General features: G+C 40.8%; 1 long non-coding RNA gene across 2 annotated transcripts; it reads left to right on the top strand.

The window, feature by feature from the left end:
- The first annotated feature begins 6,726 nt into the window (after positions 1-6,726).
- Positions 6,727-7,483, top strand: LOC147509597 (uncharacterized). 2 transcript variants are annotated; one of them, XR_015216586.1, is made up of 3 exons: positions 6,727-6,803; positions 6,894-7,043; positions 7,129-7,483. It is a non-coding gene; the product is annotated as an uncharacterized LOC147509597 (long non-coding RNA). The 2 variants fall into 2 exon arrangements; XR_015216585.1 differs by having other exon boundaries at positions 6,885-7,043.
- The last annotated feature ends 3,225 nt before the right edge of the window (positions 7,484-10,708 follow it).

Below are 10,708 nucleotides of genomic sequence, written 5' to 3'. Positions count from 1 at the left end.
TGATTCGATAAATAAAATAGTTATTTTATCAATTTGGTTGTGTTATTTCAATCTATTAGATCTAGTTTTAATTATTGTTGGTTACTATTTCTTAGTTGTTAATTAGAATTTAATTATTGTTTAATTTAGATTAGTAAATTTGAATCTTTGATAATAATATTTTAGTTTAGATTCATATGGGAATGATTATGAATGATTCAAGGCTAAAACCTCCATTAGAGGGTTGATGAAGCCTTGACGAAAAACTTAGTGGTATAGTGTAGAAGCATTGTAGAATCTATTCCAATCTAGAAGGTCGTGATTAAGCCATGAGAATGGGTGGATCTGACCACATGCTAGTTAGTATTCGGTAGAAATGCCATGAATACTAGGGATTAGAACTTCGAATTCTTGCCGTAAGAACGTAAGAATCGAGATACAAGAATCTATACTAGGTTATTAAGTTAGATTCGAGGTGGATTCAATTCCGTCTAATCCTTTATCTAGATTAAAAACAATCATATTTCCATAGCATTAAGTAGTTAAATTCAACATAATATTTTCCATATAGGTATCGTGAGTATAACACCCCCGTAAAGCTCTCATTAGACTTAAGACCCACTAATTAGATTAGAAAACATTCCATGCTAGAGCACTAGGAGTGGAGCGAATTTGTTACTCCACTCTATTTCGATAGATTCGAGAGTAGAAACTTTGATAAATATAGGCTCATAAGAAAGTTTTAGTTTACTTACGTTTGAGTTCATCGTTCATTTAAATGGGTAAACTATTCAATTTTATCTTTTATCAAATGCGCATTGCCATCTTAGTTCACTTTAGCATTGTTTTCATGGTAGAATTAGTCATTTTTAAGTCCCATTAAACCCACCCACCCTTGTTTGATTCATACTGTGGTTATCTATTTCAGCGTCGAAAAATTCCGCGACAAAATTACACTGAGCGCGACCGCGCCTATAAGGAGCGCACCTGCGCCCTATAGTCTGGAACACGAGCGCGACCCGCCCTCCGACCGAGCGCGACCCGCCCTAAGTTACTGGACCACGAGCGCGACCCACCCTCATACCGAGCGCGACCCGCGCTAAGTCACTGGAACAAGGAGCGCGACCGCGCCCTATGTGAGCGCACCTGCGCCCTAAGCCAAAAATCCCGGATTTCAACAGGTTTGTTTCAAACTTCGATTTTTAAGTTTTTCAGTGTTCTAACTTGTTATTTACACTGAACACGCGTACACAAGACGCTATTCATAAGCGAAGCAAGGACGCTATCAGGTATTCGTTTCTTCCATACCTCGCATCTCCAGTTAGAGGTTCATACTAATATATCAAGATTGTTTGGATTGTTGTCGTGTTTAGACTTAGACTTGCATGAGATTAAGGTCTGGTCGGAGAAAAACACCGAACATAATTAACTGTCAACATCAACAAACAAATCTATTGAGTATACCAATCACTACACCTCTAACTACTATTCCACCAACCACACCTGACACAATGGCTGAAGAAAGAGAGACTCCTCTCTCCGACTTTTACAAAGCCATGGCGATAGCCCTAAATCTTGCATCGTTCTAGCAGACCGATGGGGATTTTTGAATCCCCTAAACATATTTAATTTGTTACCCGTTTTCCATGGTTTAGGCCATGAAAAACCTTACCAACACATCGTGGGATTGAACAAGTCCTTACAACATTCCATCATCCTACGGTTGGTGCGGAACAAATTAAAGCGAGGGTATTTCCCTTCACCTTAGCTGATAAAGGCGCGTCTTGGTTAACTGCCCAAAGCTAACTCTAACTGGACTCGTGGGCTAAACTTGTTCACTATTTATGGAACATTTTTACCCACCCCTAAAGACGGATGAGATGCTTTCCAAGATTCATTTCTTCCTACGAACCCTCATGAATCATTTTACGAGGCTTGGAATCATTTCACCGATCGCTTATAGAGTGTCCACACCATAATCTAGCAAAAGACACGTTAGTTCGTGCCTTTTTCAAAGGACTTCAACATCACCATAAAGAAGTCCTTGACATAATGAATCGGGGTAGTTTCCTAAGTAAAGGAGCCTCGGAGGCTTACAAATTTTTAGAAGAACAAACTAAACGCAATAACAATTGGGGGGAGTGATGATATCCCCCACTCTGCTAGTTCTTTTTCAATAGTTAAGGCCGCCGGTATGTTTGAGATGAAACCTGATCCAGAACTTAAAAATTTAATCGAATCTCTAACTAAAAAGGTAGAGGCTATTTCTATTCAACAAAAGCCTATCCCCGTCATGAATGTAAACTCCAACCCATGTAATTTCTGTTTGAGTCCTGAGCACCCTGACTCCTATTGTCCTCTCGCCTATGCACAACAACAATTAGAGCAAGATAATGTTTGCTGTATTAATAACTATCCTATTCCTAATGCCCCATGGAGACAACATCCCAACTTTAGTTGGCGAAACAATCAACAAGTTACACCTCCAGGGTTTAATAACCAAAATGTTAGGCAAGCAAACAACTATAATCAAGCTCCACCTAGGCAAGGACAGGGACAAGGTCAAGGAAATTATAATAATTATAACAACCAAGCGCAACCACGATAAGGTGTAGCACAAGGTCAGAATAATTATAATAGTTATAATACCAATAGAGGTATCGTTCCGGTTAACAATAGTAACTATCACAACCCACCCATTAATAATCAACGTGAGATAGTCCCAGTCGCACCACCTGTGACTACTACACCTACACAACCGGATTGTATCGACGCCTTTATACAGGTTACCCAACAACTTTTCCAATCAATGACTCAATCAAACCAACAGATCTTACAATCCATAAATCAGGGCATACAACAGTTAGCCCAAGAGAAAGCCCAACCAAAAGGCGTGTTTCCAGGACAAGCGATACCAAACCCTAAAACAACAAACACAGCCTTTGAGGAAACGGTAATACTAGTACGGAAACGACAATAGTAGGTGACCTAAATGCCATCACCACTCTCCGCTCTGGAAGAGTGGTTGACAACAAAGTAACTATACCTATAGTTACCCCATCAGTACTCCCTACACCGGATATCGAACTAGATACCGAAGATACCGAAGTAGAAACTGAAGACCCTACCACTGTAGAGGTACCAGTTAAACAACAAATTAAGAAACAGAAAGCCAAGGTAACACATCAAGTCGAGCCATATGCTAAATATAGAGCAAAACCACCATTCCCTCAGAAGTTAGCCATGCTAACCAGGGATACAAACTTTGAGGAGATTGGGAACGTTTTCAAGAATCTAATGATAAACCTTCCTTTTCTCGAAGCTATTAAAAAGCTCCCTAACCACGCTAAGTTTCTTAAAGAGTTGTGCACTACTAGGCGTAAAACCAACATACCTAAAGACGCCTTTTTAACTGAACAATTCCCAACTGTTTCGGCAATAAACTGCTTCAACACAACGAGAGCAATGGTGACGAACGCATTAAGAAACAGAGGATTTTGATGTTGGGGGAGATGAAACTGAACCAAATAATGGCTGCCTACGTACCCAAGATCTATTCTCTAGGGATCAAGTTTCCACGTAGTTCCTTATGAAAAATAGTTTGATATTTATAGAGGTAGAGTAGAGAGTCCTTGTAGCTCAAGTAGTCTTGTTGCTTGAGCTATTGTGATAGAATATAACTGTCAACTGATAATTATCTTTTTGATAAGAAATGAATCTGGACATAAATCAATGTATATTAGTGGCAAGCCATGTGGCTAAGGTTCAGCCTTAGACACATGAGTTAATGGGCCTGTACATTGATCCATGATATTGCGAATTGGGCTTTAGCCCTGTTGATTAAATGAATAAAATAGAGACCCTACTAATGGGCGTTTGCCACGCGTAGGTGGGGGTGAAACACCGCCTCTTTGTCGGGCGAACAAAGTTCACATGGCAAAGAAGAGTAAATCACGAGTGTATAACAAAGTGTCGTGTGAACGTAAAAAGCGATAAGAAAATGGACAATCGGGAAAAAAATCGAATTAGCGGAAATGAAAAATGTTAAATTAACGTGTATTGGGCCTTAATGGCGTAGTGAAATAAAAAGCGGCCGAAAACGATAGATAGAATAAAATATGCACATAAATAAAATTGCAAAAATAAATTGAAATGAGTGAAAACTGTACCCGCAACGTGGCGTGATAACGCGAAATCCGAATTCGATGAAGCGTGCCAACGGAATAGCGATATTTGGATTATACCGTTTGAAAATTAAACGTAGGAAAAATCCGCGAATTATCCGACGGAACGGACATAAAACGGCGAATAATATATGTCCGAAATAAGTGGAACGAAATAAGTGGAATTCGATATATGTCCGAAATACCGAGAAGAGGTGCACGTGAAAATACCACCGAAACTAGGACTCATTGTTTCTATCCGTATTGGATAAGGCTTATCAGCGAGTCTCCCATCTGAAGTCGGTTTGGATGGAAGACTTATACACGCACTGAAAAAGACCGGACCAAAGCAAGGAAAGTATAAATAACCGGATAACGGAGAGACTCATCCAAACCAGTAGGTTCGGATCTAGAAGAAAAGCTGGGGAAAACGAAAGAAAACACGGCAGTCTTATATCCGATACTCACCCCGTTGTGTCGCCTCTACGCCCAGGTAACCCTCGCCCGCGACCGTCTTCTTCTCCGTGCACGTCTCTCTTGATCTTCTTCTTCGTTGTTCAAATCGAATGCCCTGCTTTCTCCGTGAGTGGTGATTCCATGTACTATGTAAAGGATCGTTTTCTGCGTTTGTATGAGTTCTCAACCCGAAGGAAACTCAAGTGATCCCAATTCGGCGGCTGGTTCCACAAGCTTAAACCAAGGTCCTAGAACTCGTCTTACACCTACGGCAAATGCCATCTCGGTTTGTTCGGACGTCGATGGTGGGTCTCATGAACTTTATATTGTACCAAAAGATAGCGGTAGGGGTGATAGCATGCTAGAAGCAAAAAGAGGAGTTAGGGGTTACGCCAAAAGATAGCATCTTTGTTTTTTTTTTTTGTTTTTTTTTGCATAAGCGTTGAACTGTTGAACTATGTCCTTAGGAACTCTCCGTTCAACATGTCGATGAGCCAAAAAGCAAACTTGTTGGTGTTGTCGCCAACTTCATCTTTATTGAAAAAATGGTGAAGAACGAAGAAGATGAAGGCGCCCGATACAAAAGTTGCAAAACCTGTTTTATGTTTTGAACTAAAACATGATCTGATTGCATCTCCCACAAAGGAAGGGCACCGTACCACTTTTGCTTTAACATGGGCTGGTCATGCGGAACTTAAAAGAATACTAGTGATATGGTGCGGCCCGTAAAGGAAGGGCACCTTGGCACGTGTTGAACCGATTTGGCCCGTGAACCCGATTTTTGAGCATTCGACCCGATTTTATTTTCTTTTTGTTTTCGGTAGAAACTACCGTACTATCTGGGCGAAAAAACACTTTCGAAAAAACTTCGATGACGATCGCAGACTTGGTGAGGTGGAAAGAAGGTGACAGATCTGGCGACTACACGGAACCGCGCCGATGGTCGGCGGAAGGAAATACGAAAAATACTAGGACTCGAGAAATTTGAGATGGAGGAAGTGTCACAATTTGAAATGAAAGTCGAAGAAGATGAAGTAGTAATGGCTTACACACAATTAAATTGCAGGAACGCAATTCCGTTGAGCAAAGAAATAGCGCAATTACTGGAGTGGTGGCAAATTGCACCGGGACAACTGCCAATATCGTTCTGGTTAATCTTTACAAGAGCACACCGTTTACAAAATGAATTTAACAGAAGGTTCGGGGCTCAAGAAATCTTCGCGTTGATCTGACCGAAAAGCATCTTGGCGAAAGGGTACATAAAATTTGAAGTTGAATTCAAGGATTCAAACAGAAGTTTTAAAGGGTTTCCAAAAGTATACACCGGATGGGATAGATTTCTGTACCGCTTGCGAGGGAAGTGGAATCCGACAGAGTTTAAAGTGCCGAACAAATTTCGAGGTAAGCCAAAACATAAGTATTGAAAATAGTACTATGAGTAAACTGTTGACTAACACGAGTTATTTTTGTGTCTAACAGAAAATGCGAGTACACTACCAGATATTGAATTGGACAAAGAAGTAGAGAACAACCTTCGTTTATTCTTTCATGAATGCTCTGACGAAAGATTGGTAGATCTGAGCTACTTTGATGATATCGTTGATTTCCGACATTATGGGGGTATCGAACAACGGCCCGATAGGTCCAAGGAGACACATAGTGAAATGGCGAAGAAGAGTAAGAGTCTCAAAAATGCAATATTTGGCAGCGACAGCGATAGTGAAAAAGAAGATGGAACGGAGTTAACACGGCCGAGAACTAGTCTTTGAGTTTGCCAAGCAAAAAAAGTGAATTGTACAAAAGAAGATGTGCCACAAGAAAACGGGCGAACGGAGACCAAGAGAGACAACCAACGTTACAATGTATGATGCCTCGAGGGACGAGACTACAATGCACCAAACATCCCAGACGAAATATAATACATACGCAACATCAAGAGGAAAAGGTATGTACCGTAGAAAACATAGATATGTAAAAGTGTGGTGAAATGTAATATCTAGTTACGGTTTGGTATATCTGAGGAAAAGAATGAAAAAAGAAACGAAAGTGATATACTTACAAAAGATAGTGCAATGAACACAAAAGTCGGTGAAAAGAAAATAAACGGCAAAACAAAATGCGAGGAGCAAAGGAATCCAACAACCACTGGCAAGTGGCGTCAGGGGTAATACTACTCATGGAGGAAAACCACAGAATCTGTTAATGGTAAGTTGATCGTTGATTTTTACTATTGCGTTAGGACGGTAAAGAAATTTGTGTACAACACTAATTCGATGAAATTGGTAGATGAAGCAGAGATGTTCAAGTTTGGAAGACGAAGTGAAGGGATCGCCCGGGATTACGCCAATGGAAGGGCTCGAAAAATATCAAAAATGTGACCAGAATACGGAGAACATCGGAGAATATGACAGAGCAGTGTCAATGATTTTCGATAGTATAAAACAGGTAGGATAGTATTTTTTTTTATCAAGTTATTGCAAACTTGTGTTTAAGTCTGAAAAATGATGACATCAGATATTTTTTGCCGCAGGTTAAAACGGCGGTAGTACGGGCCAAAGAAATTCATGAAAAAGTCGCGAAGAAAAATATCGTTCTGAATGAAGTCAATGCCTTAGAAGAGATAGAGAAAGTGAAGATACTCAATCAAAAATTGGAAGAGGCAAACAAAGCGTTGAGCGGAACCATCAAAGAGTTAGGAGACGAAAACAAAAACTTAACCGAGCGGACGGAAGAAGCAGAGGAGAGATCGTACGAAGAATTTGGGAAAGCCTGTGAGATAATGGAGGAACACAAACACTTAAAAGAAGACGTGATAGAATTGAAGTCACTCATGGCGACCAAAGATCAGGAACTTAAACGTGCGCAAAAAGAGGTAGAGAAAAATAACAAGCCGAATGACCAGATTTAAGCGAAGCGGCTCGGCCAAGATCACGTGCAAATGGCACAATTGTGAATCGTCCGTAAGAAGAAATTGACAGAGACTTTAATAGAAACGGAGATGAACTAGAACGTGAGAAGATGAATTACAAGGATTTGTGCACGAGTTGTATATCGCGAAAAGTTGGGAAGAAACCATTAGATTTTCCCAAACCAATGATCATGTGATTGCGGTATGTAATATCGTGAGAACTAAAAATTCTTTTTATGAAAATAAAAATAAAGTATGTGTTGTCAATTGAATATCATTGTGATGTCGGATAACATACACAGATAAAACTTAGTGTTTTTATTTATGAATGTAAAAGAACGAGGCGCCCCATGTAGAGAGAAAAACCTCCCAATATAGAACCATTGGAGAAAGTTATTGAAAGGTAAAGGGGACATGATCGTCCTCCATGAACCTAGCTATTCAGGTGTTAAAATATTTGTACCCGAGCGTGAAGCCGCGGCGACAACCTGTTGGAGTTCTCCGCAGGTTCAAAGTTGTCACCCGTGCACTAGGACCAAACTAAAACATAACGCCATTGCCTTAGTAGTGGAATTAGCACGGATATTGTATTGTGGGAGTATTGCAATAATTGTTCCGAGAGCAAGAATAACCATCTTATTGACTTCAGTTTCCGTCAAGTAGGCATGAATCGACTTACTTTGACCGAAAAAGGCATAATATGAATGACCTCCCTAGAAATGAGCGTTAATGAATGACATTGTTTAAAGTAAAAAATACTGAGACGAATAGAAAATGTAAAATGACAACCAAACTAAGAGAATGGAAGTTGAATGCCTTTATTGATGGATAACATAGAACAACTACATAGATGGATAGATTTGTTATTGATGGAGTAATGTAAAATTGCAAAAAAATTTCCTAACGGTAAAACTTGCGAAGGTGGTAAGCATTCCATGGCTTCTCTATTATTCTTCGAGAAATAGTGCGGAGGAAATATGACCCCTTAGATCTTTGGGCGATCTATGATGTAGGGTCCTTGCCAATTTTCCCCAAACTTTCCCCGATTCTATAAGCTTTGGGTTTCTACAAAGAACCCAGTCTTGAGAGCAAAAAGACTTAGGGCCGGATCTTCTTGTCGTAGTTCCGTTTCATGTCGGCTTGATACTTAATAAGCTGTTGTAGTCCCTCGAGCGAACCTCATCAATAAGAGCTTTTGGTGAGCCAAAGCGGCGTCATTAGAACTGTTTCAAACGACAACAACGAGATGTCTTGGAAATCAGTTACGTAAAAAGACTGCTTGACACCATATGCAAGGTTAAAAGGTGATAATGCGGTTGAATATTTTGGCGTTGTCCTATAAGCCCACAAGACAATTTGGTAACTCCTTGACCCAATTTCCTTTGGCGTCAATCAAAGCGCCTCTTTAGGTTGGCCAAAATCACCTTATTGGTGGCCGGCCTGCCCATTAACTTCGCGGATGATAAGGTGCGGAGAAGTTATGCCGTATCTTCAAATTAGCCTGCAGCCCGGCGAATTTCTTCACATCAAATTGTTTACCATTATCGATACAAGTGCCGCGAGGGATGCCAAAATGACAAACAATATTTCTCCATAAAACATTTTGACATTGGAAGCATGGATTTGGACCAAAGGCTTTGCTTCTACCCATTTGGTAAAAATGTCGGTTGCCACAAGAAGGAATCTTATACTACACGGAGCTTTAGGTAAAAGGACCAATAATGTCTAAGCCCCATTTGGCAAATGGCCACGGGCTTAGCATGGGATGCAACTTCGATGCGGAGTTTACTCCATATTATCGTGCTTTTGGCATGGCTCACACCTCTCGGATAGGTGTTTTGCATCCTTTTGCATCTCACCCACCAATAGCCCCGTGTCATAGCTTTATGAGCTAAACTTAAGCCCCTTGGAGTGGCTTCCGCGATAAGCCGGAGTGAATCTCTTCCAAAACTTGAAGTCCTTCCTGTTTTGAGAGGCATCGCAACATAGGGTTTAAGTCCGAGCCTTTGGGATATAAGTGCAAACTTCCGTCGATGCTTGAGATATCACCAAAACTTCCATGCATCGCGTTTGATTCTTTCAGCGAGTTTTGGTTCGGTGGAAGCGAAGAAACTTGCAAATAGTGGATATAAGGAAGGCGCCAAATCTTGCGCGACGGAGATCATCAGCTCGCTCGATAGTATCATATCGGGGAACCGGGACTATCATCGCTTCATGTACCAACTCACTATCTGTTTTGGGGCCGAATTCGGGAGGAACAAATGGATCTACAGATTCTAATGGAAGATCAAAGTATGGTCATGTTGTGGATTTTCCATCTCCCTTTTTCGCTTCGAAGTCATGATTGGTGCGATTATCATGTGGGTCGTATTTCATTGTTAGCGTATAAGCAAAACAAGTAATTGCTTTCATGTACATACAAGTCATGCAATTCTTTTTCGGTAAAGTCGATGCTTGGCTCTTTCTAGGAACTCCACGGTGATGTGTCTTGACTCTTAAGCTTCTAACGGCGGAGGATAGATAAGCCCGATGAATCGGCATGGCGTATGTCATTTCGGTCTTTGAGTGATAGAGATGCTATCAAATTGTCGAGCAAGGCTATGTATCAAACCAAGATAAGCCGCCATACGGTCATCTCTTGCTTCAAAAGACCCGCCAAACCGATTAGCCACAAAGCGAGAATCCGTGTATAACCTGGAGCTTTGGCCCCGGTTTCAAAGCTTCTCTCAAGGCACAAGCGGCAGCCTCATACTTTCGGCCGTTATTTGAAGCGGAGAAGCAAGTCGCCTGAATTTCTCAATCTTCTCTCCGCGGGTTTAACAAAACGCATCGATTCGGACCAGTTTATTATGGGAGCCATCTGAATAAACAATCCATAAGTCAATTGGGATTAGGAATTGCGTTTGCAAGTTGGTCTTAAATTAAGCCCCGGTTATTGGTGGCGAGAATGTCTTCCATAGATTCTTCTTGGCAAAAAAATCGTCAATAGGAGAATCATCAATCGGAAAATCAGCTATCAAAGAAGCTAGAGCATGTCATTTTTCAGCGATGCGACTTTCAAAGACAATGCTATATGCACTAAGATAACTTTCCCATTAAATTTAATCTGCTTGATTCTTGTGCATTACAAAAGATCTTGCGTAAAGGGATGCTCGATTATAAACTCGACCAACCTCCCACGGAAGTATGGTTTTAACCGACG

Source organism: Coptis chinensis, chromosome 3 (assembly GCF_015680905.1).
Source record: "Coptis chinensis isolate HL-2020 chromosome 3, ASM1568090v1, whole genome shotgun sequence".
Classification (NCBI taxonomy): domain Eukaryota; kingdom Viridiplantae; phylum Streptophyta; class Magnoliopsida; order Ranunculales; family Ranunculaceae; genus Coptis; species Coptis chinensis.
This window is presented reverse-complemented; position numbering and strand designations above follow the sequence as displayed.